At 42.5% G+C, this 14,631-nt stretch overlaps 1 protein-coding gene across 5 annotated transcripts in view; it reads left to right on the top strand.

The window, feature by feature from the left end:
• Positions 1-14,631, top strand: part of LOC139759876 (uncharacterized) — a 406,891-nt gene that overhangs the window by 61,115 nt on the left and 331,145 nt on the right. Inside the window, exons 1-2 of one of the 5 annotated variants that reach the window (XM_071682399.1) lie at positions 10,760-10,821; positions 11,913-12,409. The exons of 3 other annotated variants lie outside the window; for them this stretch is intronic. The gene's annotated coding sequence lies outside the window, so the exon portion shown is untranslated. Of the gene's footprint in view, positions 1-10,759; positions 10,822-11,912; positions 12,410-14,631 lie in introns of those variants that run through there. One more of the 5 variants, XM_071682400.1, reaches the window with a different exon arrangement.

Genomic DNA, 14,631 nt, shown 5'->3' with positions numbered 1-14,631 from the left:
CACGTTGCGTCATCCCCTTTCGAAAAGGACGACATGAGTGGCTGCGTTGGTACGGGGCGACGCCTCTGTGTAGGGGGGGGGGGGGTAGAGGACCCCACCCAATTTTCGTGTCAACGATTTTAAAGATGGGAAGATAATATCGTGTTGGTGGGGGTTGAGACGCATGTATATACACAGAAAAGCAAATGTGTATAGTGAACATACACATTATATGGTGTATTACACCTCTCGTTGGTTATCTATCTATCTATCTATCTATCTATCTGTCTGTTTCTCTATCTATTTATCTATTTCCAGTAACAATGAGAACTTAAAATCGTCTTTAAATACACAAGTTAACCCACTCGTGCAGTAAGCCAAACCCAAGGTACACGGACGTTGGGGACGCAATTTCGAAGGAAGTATAAAGGCAGGGATAGGGAGGAGGGCAATCAGAGGTGACTAAATCGCCGTTGATAACCCCAGGATGGAGGGAGGGGTCAGCAGGCCACCAGACCTACGGTGGATACGAATAAGAAACATTATGAACCTGTCCGTATGCCATTGGCCCCGACCTCAGCGTACAAAACACGTCCTTGGATTTGTATCGTATGTGAATCGACTCTCGTTCGTTATATCTCATATGTATATATTATTTTCTACTCTATATACGATTATGGTTATATTATATGTTTTTATAATTGCTAGACAGACTTGTTAGTACCATAATTTTCGGCTATCGAGTTGAAAATCTGTTTTTGCTGTAAAAACTGACGTAACTCTGGGATCTCTTCTTCGAAATAAATGAGGTCAAATGTTTCTCTCTCTCGAGATCAGATAATGTAGGAACACAGCTCTGCCCTCGAGCAGGTAGTTATATACCTGGAGATGCCTCAACATCACACCACTTTCTGAACGCCACCTCTGAGCTTGCATTTAGCAAGCATTGAGGTCATTATCCAGTAGGAAGACTGGACGAGGAGACCTTCGCAGCTGGTCGCCTGCAGCGTCGACCAGGCATCCAATTGTGTTCAACATTAAGAAAAAGATTGTCTGTTCTCAGAACCCAGCAAGAAATATCTTCGCTGGCCTACATATACATATAGCCACTAACCAGGCCATACAAGCCACGCTCTCTCTCTCTCTCTCTCTCTCTCTCTCTCTCTCTCTCTCTCTCTCTCTCTCTCTCTCTGACAAGAGACCTCCTCCCCCTTTCCCCCCATGAAATAGAACCCTTTCGTAATCTGTTGAGATTACATTTCTTTATTTTTGTATTCTTCTTTTACTCCTGAGTGATAAGGGGTTTGTATCATCCGGGTGAAAGTCTCTGACGCGACAGCAAGCAGGCAGGCAGGCAAGCAGGCAGGCAAGCAAGCAGGCAAGCAGGCAGGCAAGCAAGCAGGCAAGCAGGCAGGCAAGCAAGCAGGCAAGCAGGCAGGCAAGCAAGCAGGCAAGCAGGCAGGCAAGCAGGCAGGCAAGCAGGCAGGCAAGCAAGCAGGCAGGCAAGCAGGCAGGCAAGCAAAAACAGGAAGGCAAGGTTCTCCTGCAGGAGTAATATTGTGGTTCTGATCTCCGATTAATTAAATCTCCGATTAATTAAAAGATACGGAGAGTGAGAGGTTATACAAGATAAAGAATTTTCACATTTCAAACTTACGTTCGACTTGTTCTTCTGCATGGTAACGAGCAGTAGAGTTCTATATGGTTACTATGAACGTGTGTACAATGGGATCGTGGAGAGATGCATTCATATGCTGGCGTTCTCTGGTGCTCATATATTCAGCTTGAGTGGTCGATGAGAGAGGCTTCTGGTGTGGTTATGAGTTTTGGAAAGTTGATATTATTACTTGACGAAGTATATATATACCGGTGGGCGATTGGGATGTGAACCCGTGGTAGGCAGGTCCGCTACTAATGGACCATCAGGTGAGACCAAGGTTTTCCATCTCGGACCAACCGATGGTCTATGAGCACCTACATTTCCCCCCCCCCCCCCCATTCCCTTCCCTTGCCCCTGGGGAAGGGGAGGGGGGGTGTCTAATCCAACCGCTGGATGTGTCGTCGTGAAATGGAGGCGTCCGTGGAGCAAGCTTCGTGCCTCTGAAGACGTTTACTTGTGACCTTGGAAGAAAAAAACAGCGGCAGTTTACAGGATCAAAGAGTAAACTTTTTATGTACGAAAATAGTTTACTGACTAGAATAACAACGTCAGTGACAATATCTTGTTTAAAGGAAGGATGAGAGACGCAGATAAACAGCGGATATGAGATGGATGCTATAACAAAGAGTAGAGACGTCTTTGGCCCTAGGAATGAAATACACTCACTGGCAACCCTTCTTTGTGTACGTGTGTGACGTCACAGTGTGACGTCACTGGCGTTCTGCAGGCATGGCCGACATCAAAGGTGACCAAGAATTATAGACAATCATTGTTGTTTCCTCTCATAACTCAATTTTCGTTTTAAGCAAAGTATTCCAGGGACTTTAATTGGTCTGGTTTGATATCATTAGTGTTGAATATCAAGTGTTATTGAGCCCCAGATGTGGATTGATTCCTCTCTAATTGAAACGTCTGACATTCCACGGGCGATCGTTAGCCAATCAGAGAATCCCTTACCATCCAGTGCAGCTTAATTGATGTGGAGAGGTTCTCGCCTGTGAGGAGGCATGGACGTTGGTGGCTTTGTGGAATTTGAGCATGTGTGTGTGTGTGTGTGTGTGTGTGTATTAAGAAAAACTAGGACAAGTCAAAAGAAAACGGCAAACCTAATTCCGTCACTCAGAAAGAATCCGCTTTGATAAAAGACTCGGCGATCTGAATGCCCTTAAAAAAACGCCCACTCCCGGGAGATCTAATGGTTTTAAAAGCGCTAGACAGTTTGGGTGATATATATATATATATATATATATATATATATATATATATATATATATATATATATATATATATATATATATATATATATATATTCTCCATGATGGCAGCAAAGATATACATTTATGTGAAATACTGAGAGGAAGTTGAAGTGAAAAAGACGTAATATAAATGCGAGATGATGTTCCATTAATAATTGAAATACAGACCGATGGAGTAATCATCGTTTAATGTAAACGCCAAAACTCCTGATGCATTTAAATCATGGCTAGAGAGATGAATCTGATTATACTAATCATCACCGAATTTTGCAAAAAAGAATGACAGTTCCCTGAAAATGTAATCTACATGTGTCTTTCAAACTCAGCAGTGTTTACACTTCTGCTGTCACTTGGGAAGGGTTTTATCCTATCAGGGAGCAATCGCTTCATCCTTCTCTGTAAAGTCTCCATGATCGTGTATCATCAACACATTGCATGATGTTGTTTTGACTTGTATTTCTTAGCTGGTTGACATGCCCTGGTGGGAGTGTTGGGAGAGGGTTGGGGAGGGAGTAGATGGGTGAGGAAACCTTCTGCTTTACTATATCATGTTTCTATATTTAGTGGTGAGTGGGGAGAAGCCTTCTGCTTTACTGTCCTGTCTCTATATGTGGTCGTTGGTGGGAAAGATCCTATTCCTTTCCTATCCTGCCTTCATTCTATGACTGTCCTGTTCTTCATCTACATAGACTGGGAGGTTATCTTACAATCACTGTCCTCCAAGCAGGTAACCTCATCATTGACCATTACATTTTCTGTTACGTCGTTCCCTTGTGCTCCCATCACCAGCTGTTGACAGACAGATTGTACCTTCATTTACATACTGGGTCAGTAGAACATCAAGTGCATATATTCAGCGTGAAAGAGAAAAGTCTATATATATATGGGTATGGGATCGCGTAGCCAAGTGGTAAGTTAATGTCTTAGTAAATGCCAAACCTTCAAGTTTTAAGTATAAAGTACATATCATTCTCCAAGTAAATACACGAGGGAAACCATTCTTGATGTAGATGTACGACAAATATGTATGAATACGTATTATCTCGCATTCTCCTCCTACTCACACGCATAGTGTCCCGAGAGAGAGAGAGAGAGAGAGAGAGAGAGAGAGAGAGAGAGAGAGAGAGAGAGAGAGAGAGTGTGTGTTTTTCTTGCCAAGTTCATCATAGCGTTATCGGAAAACCTTGGCACAGTCATCCCTTCTCTTGCATGACAACATAATCATTCCTCACCACCACACTATTGAGAATCGTTACTGTATCCTGTAATCATGACTTTCCCAAGAGCCAAGTCAATATTATCTTGGACACACACACACACACACACACACACACACACACACACACACACACACACACACACACACACACACACAAAATCTCACCTCCCTGTCCCTCTTCCTCTCCCCCTCCCCTCTCTTCCCCCTTAATAAGAAGGTAATCGAATCTTTGGTGTAAAAAGTAATTATACTCTTGAATGCCAGATATCTGGCTTAATAAGGAACTCTCTGTTGTCTTTCATTATTAAAAAAGACAATCACGTCTTCGTTCATTGTATACATAAACCTATTGGATGATATGAGTTGGGAACCTTATCTAAGATATCAGTCTATCTTTTCTAGGCTAAAAGATAAAAAAAAAAGAAATATTTTCACGGGTAATTTCTTCTGTTATCGTTCTTTTTCGTTATATTCTCACGTTGGAACGTGAAGGAAGAATGGAAAACACGCAAGAAACTAGAAATATCCAGCGAGTCTGGTGGCCACATTATGTTGAACTGATGGCTTGATTATTATACTCTCGAAATAGAGACACGGGTTCGATACTCGGTGTCGAACTGTGTTATGCCGATAACTTCACGCGGCGACAGTTGTCATGCACGTCACTCAGCCAAGGTTAAAATTCTGGGGGTTGGTTCATGCACACGTTCATGCATAGGTCCATGTTCTTGTGCCAGGCCGCCCCCCAGCTCCTACAGCCTGGGGGGGCAATCTAGAATGTGGTGAGCTAAAGATAATATTCCGTTAAAACTGTTTCGGTGACCTCGGCAGAAGCTTGTGTGACTTTACATGACCTTTCTCACTCTGACCTCAGATAGCCAATACCTCCGGGATGACACATGTTAACCTCCGCACATTAATAACCGACTTTTGTGTGATTGGAAAAGATTATCACAACAGCGATTGATCAGTTCAATCGAATGTCATCCCCAAGGCCAGATAGATGGATTAGCAAATCTTTCTCCAAATAAATGATTGAATTAATGCCTCTATTTCGTCTAAGTCTTCCTCAAATTCTACTTTCGTCAGTGTACGGCCTATGTAATGCAACGTGTTCTTCACAGAGGGTAATTGGAAATTGACTTCAGTTCTAAGGCATTAGGGTCTCCATAACTCCCATACGATGGAGGTCTTTTAATGACACCTTGAGTTAGTCTTTGGGGTACTAGTGAAGCTTCGTGGATGTGGGAGGCGCAGAGGACCATTGAATGGTGTGAAATGCAAATTGTGAATGAGGCAGAGTGTTGATGGTGGTATTAACTGCATGACGTGAGTGGAAAGGAAATTCTCTCATTAATGAAGCAATCTATTCATGGTAGAAAAGGCTATGTGATACGAACGATAAGGAAACTCATGATGGTGTGATATACGCAGTGTGAATGAAACTTGAGTCATTTTCGTGGTACGAAACGAATGAATGAAACGGAGTATCGAAACGGAACGAGAAATCTATCATGGAGGAGGACGAAGGAGGAGAAACGCTTTCGTGAAATATCATGGCGAATCTTTACCATCTGTACGAGATAGATCATACACACAACACATCTCTTCGAATGTCGTCTCGAAGTCAGTATTCCTCACCGAAACAACATCTATCTTGCTCGGGAAAGTGGGAGGGAGAAATACTCCTCCATTTATCGGCCGGCAAAGATAAAGGAGGCGTTGTTACCTCTGCTCTTGCCCTAACTTCTTCTGCCGTATATATATATAGATCTATCCTCCTACGAAGCCCACTGACGCAACGTATATGGTCGTTTTTATACACCGCTCACGTGGAGCTTCAGGAAATACACGTGTGGCAAGTGTTAAGCATGGAAATCAAGTGGGGCAGAAATCTCAGCCGAGTGGATTGAAAAATAATTTTTTTTTGAGATAAGAAAGAAAACGAGTGTAATAACGGGATGGCATCCTTATCTACAGTAGTTTCTTATCACACCAGTGTCAAGACTTCCTTAGGTATAGACAGATAGATGCTGCAACACCAGTTCCTGTACTGATAACCTTCACCAGAGGCAAAACAAGAGACTGTAAGAGTTGGTCCATGAAGGAGATTCGGAGCCGTTTTAAACGAGGACTTCTTTCGAGGAATCGTTTCATGAGAGGGTATCTTTGACCTCCATGATGCTTGTGGGGGATAAAAATACTTCATGATTCTCTTCCCTTTTAAACGCAAGCTTGATCTAGGCATGTCCCCGTGACATCACAAAGGGGCGAGCAAACTTCCTGCTTCGAATTCTTGGCACAAGTGTGTAGAAACACTGTCACCCCAGCAGACCAGAGGGAATAGATCTGGCTCCAAATGTTTACACATATTTCTCGTTCTATTCTTTATTTTTCTTTGTATGTTTTCGACGTCTATGTTTTGCCCAGTGATTCTCCCACTTGTTGCCGACCTGTACAGAGGAACACTGGAACATTCCCGAGCGAAACATTTGGATTGATGGTGTCAAATTTAATATCTCCTTCGCATGTTGTGTCGCAGAGAGAGAGAGAGAGAGAGAGAGAGAGAGAGAGAGAGAGAGAGAGAGAGAGAGAGAGAGAGAGAGAGAGAGAGAGAGAGAGATAGTTCATCCTATACATATACACAGTAACATTTACCTTCTATTTCCACAGGTAAGTTCCCCACTTTCTCCTGATGGGGGAAGCCTTTCGTTCGCTCCTAGTTAAAGGTAAGGTTCCATGTTTCGCCGTTACCTTCGTCAGCAGTGAAAACACACGCGTCGAGGAGACCCAGGAGGGGAAGAGGGGGCGTTAAACCTCCTTCAGGAAGGTAAGGGCGCCACGAAGGGAAGTTCCTGAAGATAGGGAGTGAAGATGAACTATCTAACAAGAGGCGGTTCGTTAGCAGGTGTGTATACGTCAGGCGTGCGAACGCGCGTACACACACACACATATATATATTAGTTGGCTCGTTACGACTATAGTCACCCAGTTAGGGAATTGATCAACCAGTTATTACTATCATTATCATTATCATGACCATTATCATAAGTTTTATAATCATTACCACGGTCATTGTTTTTATAATCATTATCATTATTGTTATAATTATCATATTATCATTATTATCATTATTATCATTATCATTATTATTATTATTATTATCATTATCATTATTATTACTATTGTTATCATTATCATTATTGCAACGATTATGATTATCAATTTTGTTATCTTTATCACATCTTTCCTTATCTTCGACGTTTGTAAACTTACATCATCAAAGACTCAGATTGTCATTCAAAATAATAAGTGGTAAATTCCTTTATCAAAAAACTGCAGAATTTTAACCTAATACCGAGAATTTTAAGTGATTTCGAAGACCATTCTTTAAATACGCGAGAGAAAAAAAATTACCATTTATAGTATTATTTTACAAGTAATTTTTAAGGTAGGATTACGTTTCTTATATCTAAATATGGCACAAGGTATTCAGTTCGCTTTTCACCGTGACATTTCACATTACTGTGTGTGTATAGCTCACAAACCTCACAGAATTTTGAGATGAACTGGATGTCTGCTGGAGGTCAGAGAAAATATACATTTCAGTGGGAACCGGGTCCGTGAGGCGCTGAGAAGGTTACCAGTGGCATTGAATAAGGTTTGGTGGAGCTGAGAAGGGTTTGTGTGAGCATTGAGAGGATTGGTGGAGCTGAGAAGGGTTTGTGTGAGCATTGAGATGATTGGTGGAGCTGAGAAGGGTTTGTGTGAGCGTTGAAATAATTGGCGGCGTTGAGAAGGGTGGACTGTTGTGGCGCTGAGAGGGTCACATACTTCGGGGCAAAGTCCAAACGAGAATGGTGGGTCTTATGCTCATTCAAGTCTAGGAAACAACATTGCGATGGTCTCATGATGTGTGGGATCAAGACTTTTCGAGTTGTGGACACAAGACGAAGTCTGTGGGGAGTTGTGGACACAAGACGAAGTCTGTGGGGAGTTGTGGACCCAAGACGAAGTCTGTGGGGAGTTGTGGACACAAGACGAAGTCTGTAGGGAGTTGTGGACACAAGACGAAGTCTGTAGGGGAGTTGTGGACACAAGACGAAGTCTGTAGGGAGTTGTGGACACAAGACGAAGTCTGTGGGGAATCAAGAACTTCGACAACCAGTGGAGGATGGACGAGACATGGAGGGGGACCTTAAAGAGTGGCTTGTCAGGCGACCGGCAGGCGTGTACAAGAAATCCGAGAGTTTGGTGGCGCCGTCGAGGAAATAAAGAATGTAAGTAGCACCCTCAGGGGAGGGAAAAAAGATCCCGGACTGACACCACACTTCAGGGAAATAAAGCGGACGGGAAGCCGTCTCTGGGGAAATATAAGACACGCGAAGAAGTGATGGGAGAGGAGGATGGATGGGGAATGGGGAATGGGGAATAGGGGTGATAGTATCAGGAAAATAAGGCAGACACTTAGGGAAAAAAGGGTAGGGGAAGGAATCTAGAACATGTGATCATCATCGAGGGAAATAAAGATGGAGACAAAGACGTATCCATAATTTTTTTTTCCCTTGTTGAACAGACCATAATGGCGTGGGTCGCAATTACTCCCATGTGGCTTATTTTGATTAATATATCTTTTTTCCCTCACCGCAACAGAGGGACAGCAAAGCTATATGACGTCTCCTTCTTGGAACTTCAATATGATTTCTTTCATGTCACTATATTACTTCCTCACAAAAGAGAATCATGATTATAAGACACAAAGGCCATTTATACTCAGCAAGGGGGGGAAAAAAAGGCATTTTTCTCAATGGAACTTTATCAAATCAAATTACCTTTCTGGTCGGGTTATCTTTCGTTTATTAATTCGTTTTCAGAATGATATATGAGTGAGAACATGTAAATAATTTCTTTAATGCTACACTTGTCATTTACTGATATACAAGATTTATATCTTGATTTTGTATCATATTCGACAGGGAACAAGGATATTAGTTCATTGACAAGCTTGGTGTACTGATTTATTCGAATGTGATTATCTCATAAACTGCTATTGTAATTCACACACACACACACACACACACACACACACACACACACACAGAGGCGAGAGGAACATATTTCTCCTGTCCTCTTGTCATATGGTTGTTTGGTGTGTGGTTGTTTGGTGTGTGGTTGTTTGGTGTGTGGTTGTTTGGTTGTTTGGGCTTGAGAGTTCCCACTTGGCCGAGGTCAATAAGGTCATCATCAGGTCATGCATGACCACCATCCTTCTGCAGGTGTTCAGGATGGTGCTAAAGCCACGTACATACTCACTGGCTGTATGACCCCGTGTCTCCACGTACATACTCACTGGCTGTATGACCCCGTGTCTCCACGTACGTTTTCACTGGCTGTATGACCCCGTGTCTCCACGTACGTTTTCACTGGCTGTATGACCCCGTGTCTCCACGTACGTTTTCACTGGCTGTATGACCTCGTGTCTCCACGTACGTTCTCACTGCCTGTATGACCCCGTGTCTATCATGGGTGTATAAATGGCTTGGTTTCTGCATCGTTGCCACAATCTCTTCGTTGCAAAAATAGAGCAGAGCAATGTTGCACACGTCAACTAGCCGATCCCTCTCTGTTTCCCCAGTGAAATCTAAATGTATATATATATATATATATATATATATATATATATATATATATATATATATATATATATATATATATATATATATATATATATATACATATATATATATATATATATATATATATATATATATATATATATATATATATATATATATATATATATATATATATATATATGTTATACGACATGATTAATGAGAGAAGTTCCAAAGCCCTTGTTAAGCTACTCTCTCTCTCTCTCTCTCTCTCTCTCTCTCTCTCTCTCTCTCTCTCTCTCTCTCTCTCTCTCTCATATCACAGCCATCCATCGCAGCAGCCCCACTTCCCTCGGAGAAAAAAATAAGAAAGAAATAAAGAAAATGAAGAGTACAGAAAATAAAGAAATGTACTTCACTTCTTTCTCCAACTTCGAGTCGTGTTACCACTTGATTTGATTAGACTTTGATGAAAATATATGAAATAGTCAGATACATAATGTGTTTTCATTAAGCTATGTTCACTTATGATATGAATTTCACAACCATCTCAATATGTCGTATGATATATATATATAAATATATTTCCATTACGTCATACCTCTTTATGACGTCAGAGTCAAGTACCTCACGGCAGCAAGTGACGTCACCCGTGCCTTGTGACATCACTTTATGACTGACCAATCCCAGAGCAGCGTGGTGTCCCTACACATAAACCTTGACGTCATGTCAGACAGGTGTGATCAGCTGACGATCGTTTCCGCCGAGGTAAACAAGCGTCATCCCCCATCTTCTGTTACCTCACCCTTTGCCATTTTCTGTCGCAACTTCTCTATGGTAACCCGTAATACACACGCCATGAGAGGATATATATATGAACACACACACACACACACTGTGATAGGGGTGGGCGGTGGTGGGCGGCGAGGGTGGGTGGCAGAGCAGGCATTGCCCATGAGTGGCGGGCGGGCGGGCGGGCGGCATGGCCGGGCGGGTGTGGGATGGCGCGGGCGGCGTGGCACTCCTCAGTCGGAGGTGAGCATCGGTCTCGCTAACAAGGAAGGGCTGGCTGGCCTCCATCCCCCGCCTGGTGTACCGTACTGCGCGCGCGCGCTTTCTCTCTCCCCCACACACCACACCACAAGCGTCTCTCTCTCTCTCTCTGGTCTTCCTCAATGATCCGAACCTTTTCTTTTATTTTTCGACAATCATTTTCGAGTGGAGGAAGACGACTTCGCGACGTGGACACTTCTCCCCGCCCAGAAAGCGTTAAGGACAGTGATATAATGCGTGCTAAAGTCAACTTTCCACCGAGCGAGGGAAAAACTCGTGTTTATGAACTGTGTGTGTGTGTGTGTGTGTGTGTGTTAAGACTCGAAACGGATGTGAGTGAGGACTCGAAACTGATGTGAGTGGAGACTCGAAACTGATGTGAGTGAGGACTCGAAACTGATGTGAGTTTGGACTCGAAACTGATGTGAGTTTGGACTCGAAACTGATGTGAGTTAGGACTCGAAACTGATGTGAGTTAGGACTCGAAACTGACGTGAGTTAGGACTCGAAACTGATGTGAGTTAGGACTCGAAACTGACGTGAGTTAGGACTCGAAACTGATGTGAGTTAGGACTCGAAACTGATGTGAGTTAGGACTCGAAACTGATGTGAGTTAAGACTCGAAACTGATGTGAGTTAGGACTCGAAACTGATGTGAGTGAGGACCAGAAACTGATGTGAGTTTGGACTCAAAACTGATATGAGTTAAGACTCAAAACTGATGTGAGTGAAGACTCGAAACTGATGTGAGTTAAGACTCGAAACTGATGTGAGTTAGGACTCGAAACTGATGTGAGTGAGGACCAGAAACTGATGTGAGTTAGGACTCGAAACTGACGTGAGTTAGGACTCGGAACTGATGTGAGTGAGGACTCGAAACTGATGTGAGTGAGGACCCGAAGCTGATGTGAGTTAGGACTCGAAACTGATGTGAGTGAGGACCCGAAGCTTGTAGAGACTCGTTGAATAACAACTGTCGTGATATTTGTTATATCTTGCGTCTGTTCGTCTCTGAATGTTCTGCACTATAAGGACAGAACACTAAGTGTTCTCCTAAGTTATTATACTTATAGAAAAAAGTGACCAACGAAAAGAAAAGTGAATAATTGTGTATAATTAAACCTGGACAGATCATCATTCAACGCAGATATGTAAAGTGTCAGTTGACTGATTAACTGGATTCAATGATATGAAACTTAACAACGAAGTGTGAATCATTGCGTCAAGTAGGATTGCCCAAGTGCTGTTCCTTCCGTAGTAACCATAAGTATTAAGTAGCCAGTGTGACAAGAGGTTGGTTACTGTGTAGAAAAAAAAAGGTGTGTGTATATCGTATGGTAAATATATCAGTGGCTAACTCCACTTTTACTCCAACTCCAGTGCTGGGCCCAAGTATTTGTGAGGTTACACTCCAACTCCAGTGAAAGATTCAAGTGTTTGTGATGTTACACTCCAACTCTAGTGGTAGCCCCAAGTGTTTGTGAGGTTACACTCCAACTCTAGTGGTAGCCCCAAGTGTATGTGAGGTTACACTCCAACTCCAGTGATAGGTTCAGGTGTTTGTGAGGTCGAACCTCACACTTCAAGCGCTGTTTTTTCTTCCCCTCTGTAGGGTCAACACTTGTTTGTAAGTTCCAGGAATTCTTTCTTATCTATGTAACACTTGTTTTATAATCAACTTTGTCAAATAATTCACCTGAGGAAACTTGATTACAGCATAGATCTAAGGGTTTGCTTTGTGTGAAGGGAGCAAAGAAAGATAAACATTTTAAGACAAGGTTCATAAACTGTCAGCTTTCATTGTCTTTGGTCGTATGAGTAAAGCGCATTTTTATACAGTCATGGACAAGGACGAGAGTAGATGTCAGACTGGAAACCAGGAAGCTGGAAAATGAATCCGTTACACAACAGAAGTGATATTACTGGAAGTGTGTGTGAGAGAGAGAGAGAGAGAGAGAGAGAGAGAGAGAGAGAGAGAGAGAGAGAGAGAGAGAGAGAGAGAGAGAGAGAATCGACTTCATCGCCCCTTCCTTGGGGTTCCAGGTGCTGTATGTTTACAGTTTGGCTGAAGTTCAAAAAGCGGGAGAATTCTTATCTGATCCAATGTATTTTACCTCCTGTATTTATTCATAGCTGCGAAAACATTTGGTGTGGGAGCGGGAAACTCAATTTCGTTCCCTTAGGAAACTGGATGAATCTGTGTTCATACCTTAATCTTAAACTAGATTTCCTTTCTAAAGTGATTACGAACGAATTGCTTTTTACTAAAGATTGGAAAAAGGGGGAAAAAACAGGAAAAAGAAACGGTAGAAAAGGAAGAAAATGACTCGTCCAATGAGTCTGTTATTTGCCCACTCGACTATCACATTTCAACAGACTGGGTGTAACAAGGAGGCCAACAGTGTGGCCAGGAGAAGGGCCCTTTACCCCCCCCCCTCAAGCGATACGTATATAATCTTCCAATTATATCACGGGTAACTACAGCTTAAAGACTGTCTCTATGCCACTTGGAAAAGAGGAATTTTTTTCTTTTGTGGGGTTGATGTGGTAACATTTCTTCCTTACAGCTCGAGTTTAGGTTGACAAAATATCTTTAAAAAAGAGAAACACCCTGGCATTTATGAAGAAACGGTAGTGAAATAAAGTATGATTCGTATTTTGTACCCCTCTAGACGTTTTTCCTTCAGTTACAATGATTTAGCACAAATCACGACAAGTTTTTTTTATGGCTAAGGTCAAATTTGCGTCAGTTTTGAACACTAGACCTCTGACGTGTGAGGGGTTTTGTCATCCACACTTAACATATTCACTCAAGCGTCATCTCTCTCTTATAAGGGAACTTACAATAAGAGGATGTGGGCTGTAGAGAGCATTACTGTCTGTCTTTCTTCAAGTTTCGTACAAATTCTGGCCTTCATAAGCACTCACGTCTATGAGAGGAGCTTCACACACACACACACACACACACACACACACCACACACCAGACGGAGAACAAATTGTGGCCTTATGTCTTTGCAGGTTTGGGCAAGAGTGTTCGCTGGCTGGGTGGCAGTCTCCGTGGATCTTCGAAACATAAGGTGTTCGTGAGGTGACCCTCGCTCGTTATCGATCTCGCAAATTTTTTCCTTTTCTTATTTGCTACTTCGTTGTTGTCGACATCTCGAGAGAATATGGACGTGAACTATATGAATTTTTTTTTTCGTCTTTCCCTCTGGAGAATATTTTTTCTTATCTCCTTTCTCCTCTTCTCCCCTTAATCAAGGTTTGATGCTTTTATTGTTCGTCTGTCCATATCCTGGGCCATGTCAAGCGCCTCACCTCCTCCACATCTATGGCATATAATGAGGAACTTCAGTGACCTGACCTGTTCCTCCCTCACTCAGCTCACAACCTTCCTGGCGTCTCCTGCTGGAGGACTTCCAATTAACTGACCTGTTCCAGCCTCAGGTCACCTCCCTCCTGGCGTCTCACCACTGTACGCTTGAAGCTTCCAGGCCACTGACCCATTCCACATGGCATGTTAGACCACACAGTCGTCTGCTGGTGTTTATATACCTTGGTGAATGAGGAACAATAACATTTCAACTTTACTCTCGCGAACTGGCGTTTGTTGTTACGGGCTCTGGCTCTGTAACCTCGTAGTCTCGCTGGTGTTTCGATGTTTGACATAATTTATAAATCTTTAAGTCTAACATTCTAGTAGATTTGTCTTTTCACTCTATCTATATATTCTTATGAGATATATTGAGTCTCTAAGGAAGGATACGCAGTTAAAGACTCCATGAGAAAAATCCTGTCTTTTCTATCATGATTGATACACACACACACACACACACACACATATATA

Source organism: Panulirus ornatus, chromosome 34, assembly GCF_036320965.1.
Source record: "Panulirus ornatus isolate Po-2019 chromosome 34, ASM3632096v1, whole genome shotgun sequence".
NCBI lineage: Eukaryota > Metazoa > Arthropoda > Malacostraca > Decapoda > Palinuridae > Panulirus > Panulirus ornatus.
This window is presented reverse-complemented; position numbering and strand designations above follow the sequence as displayed.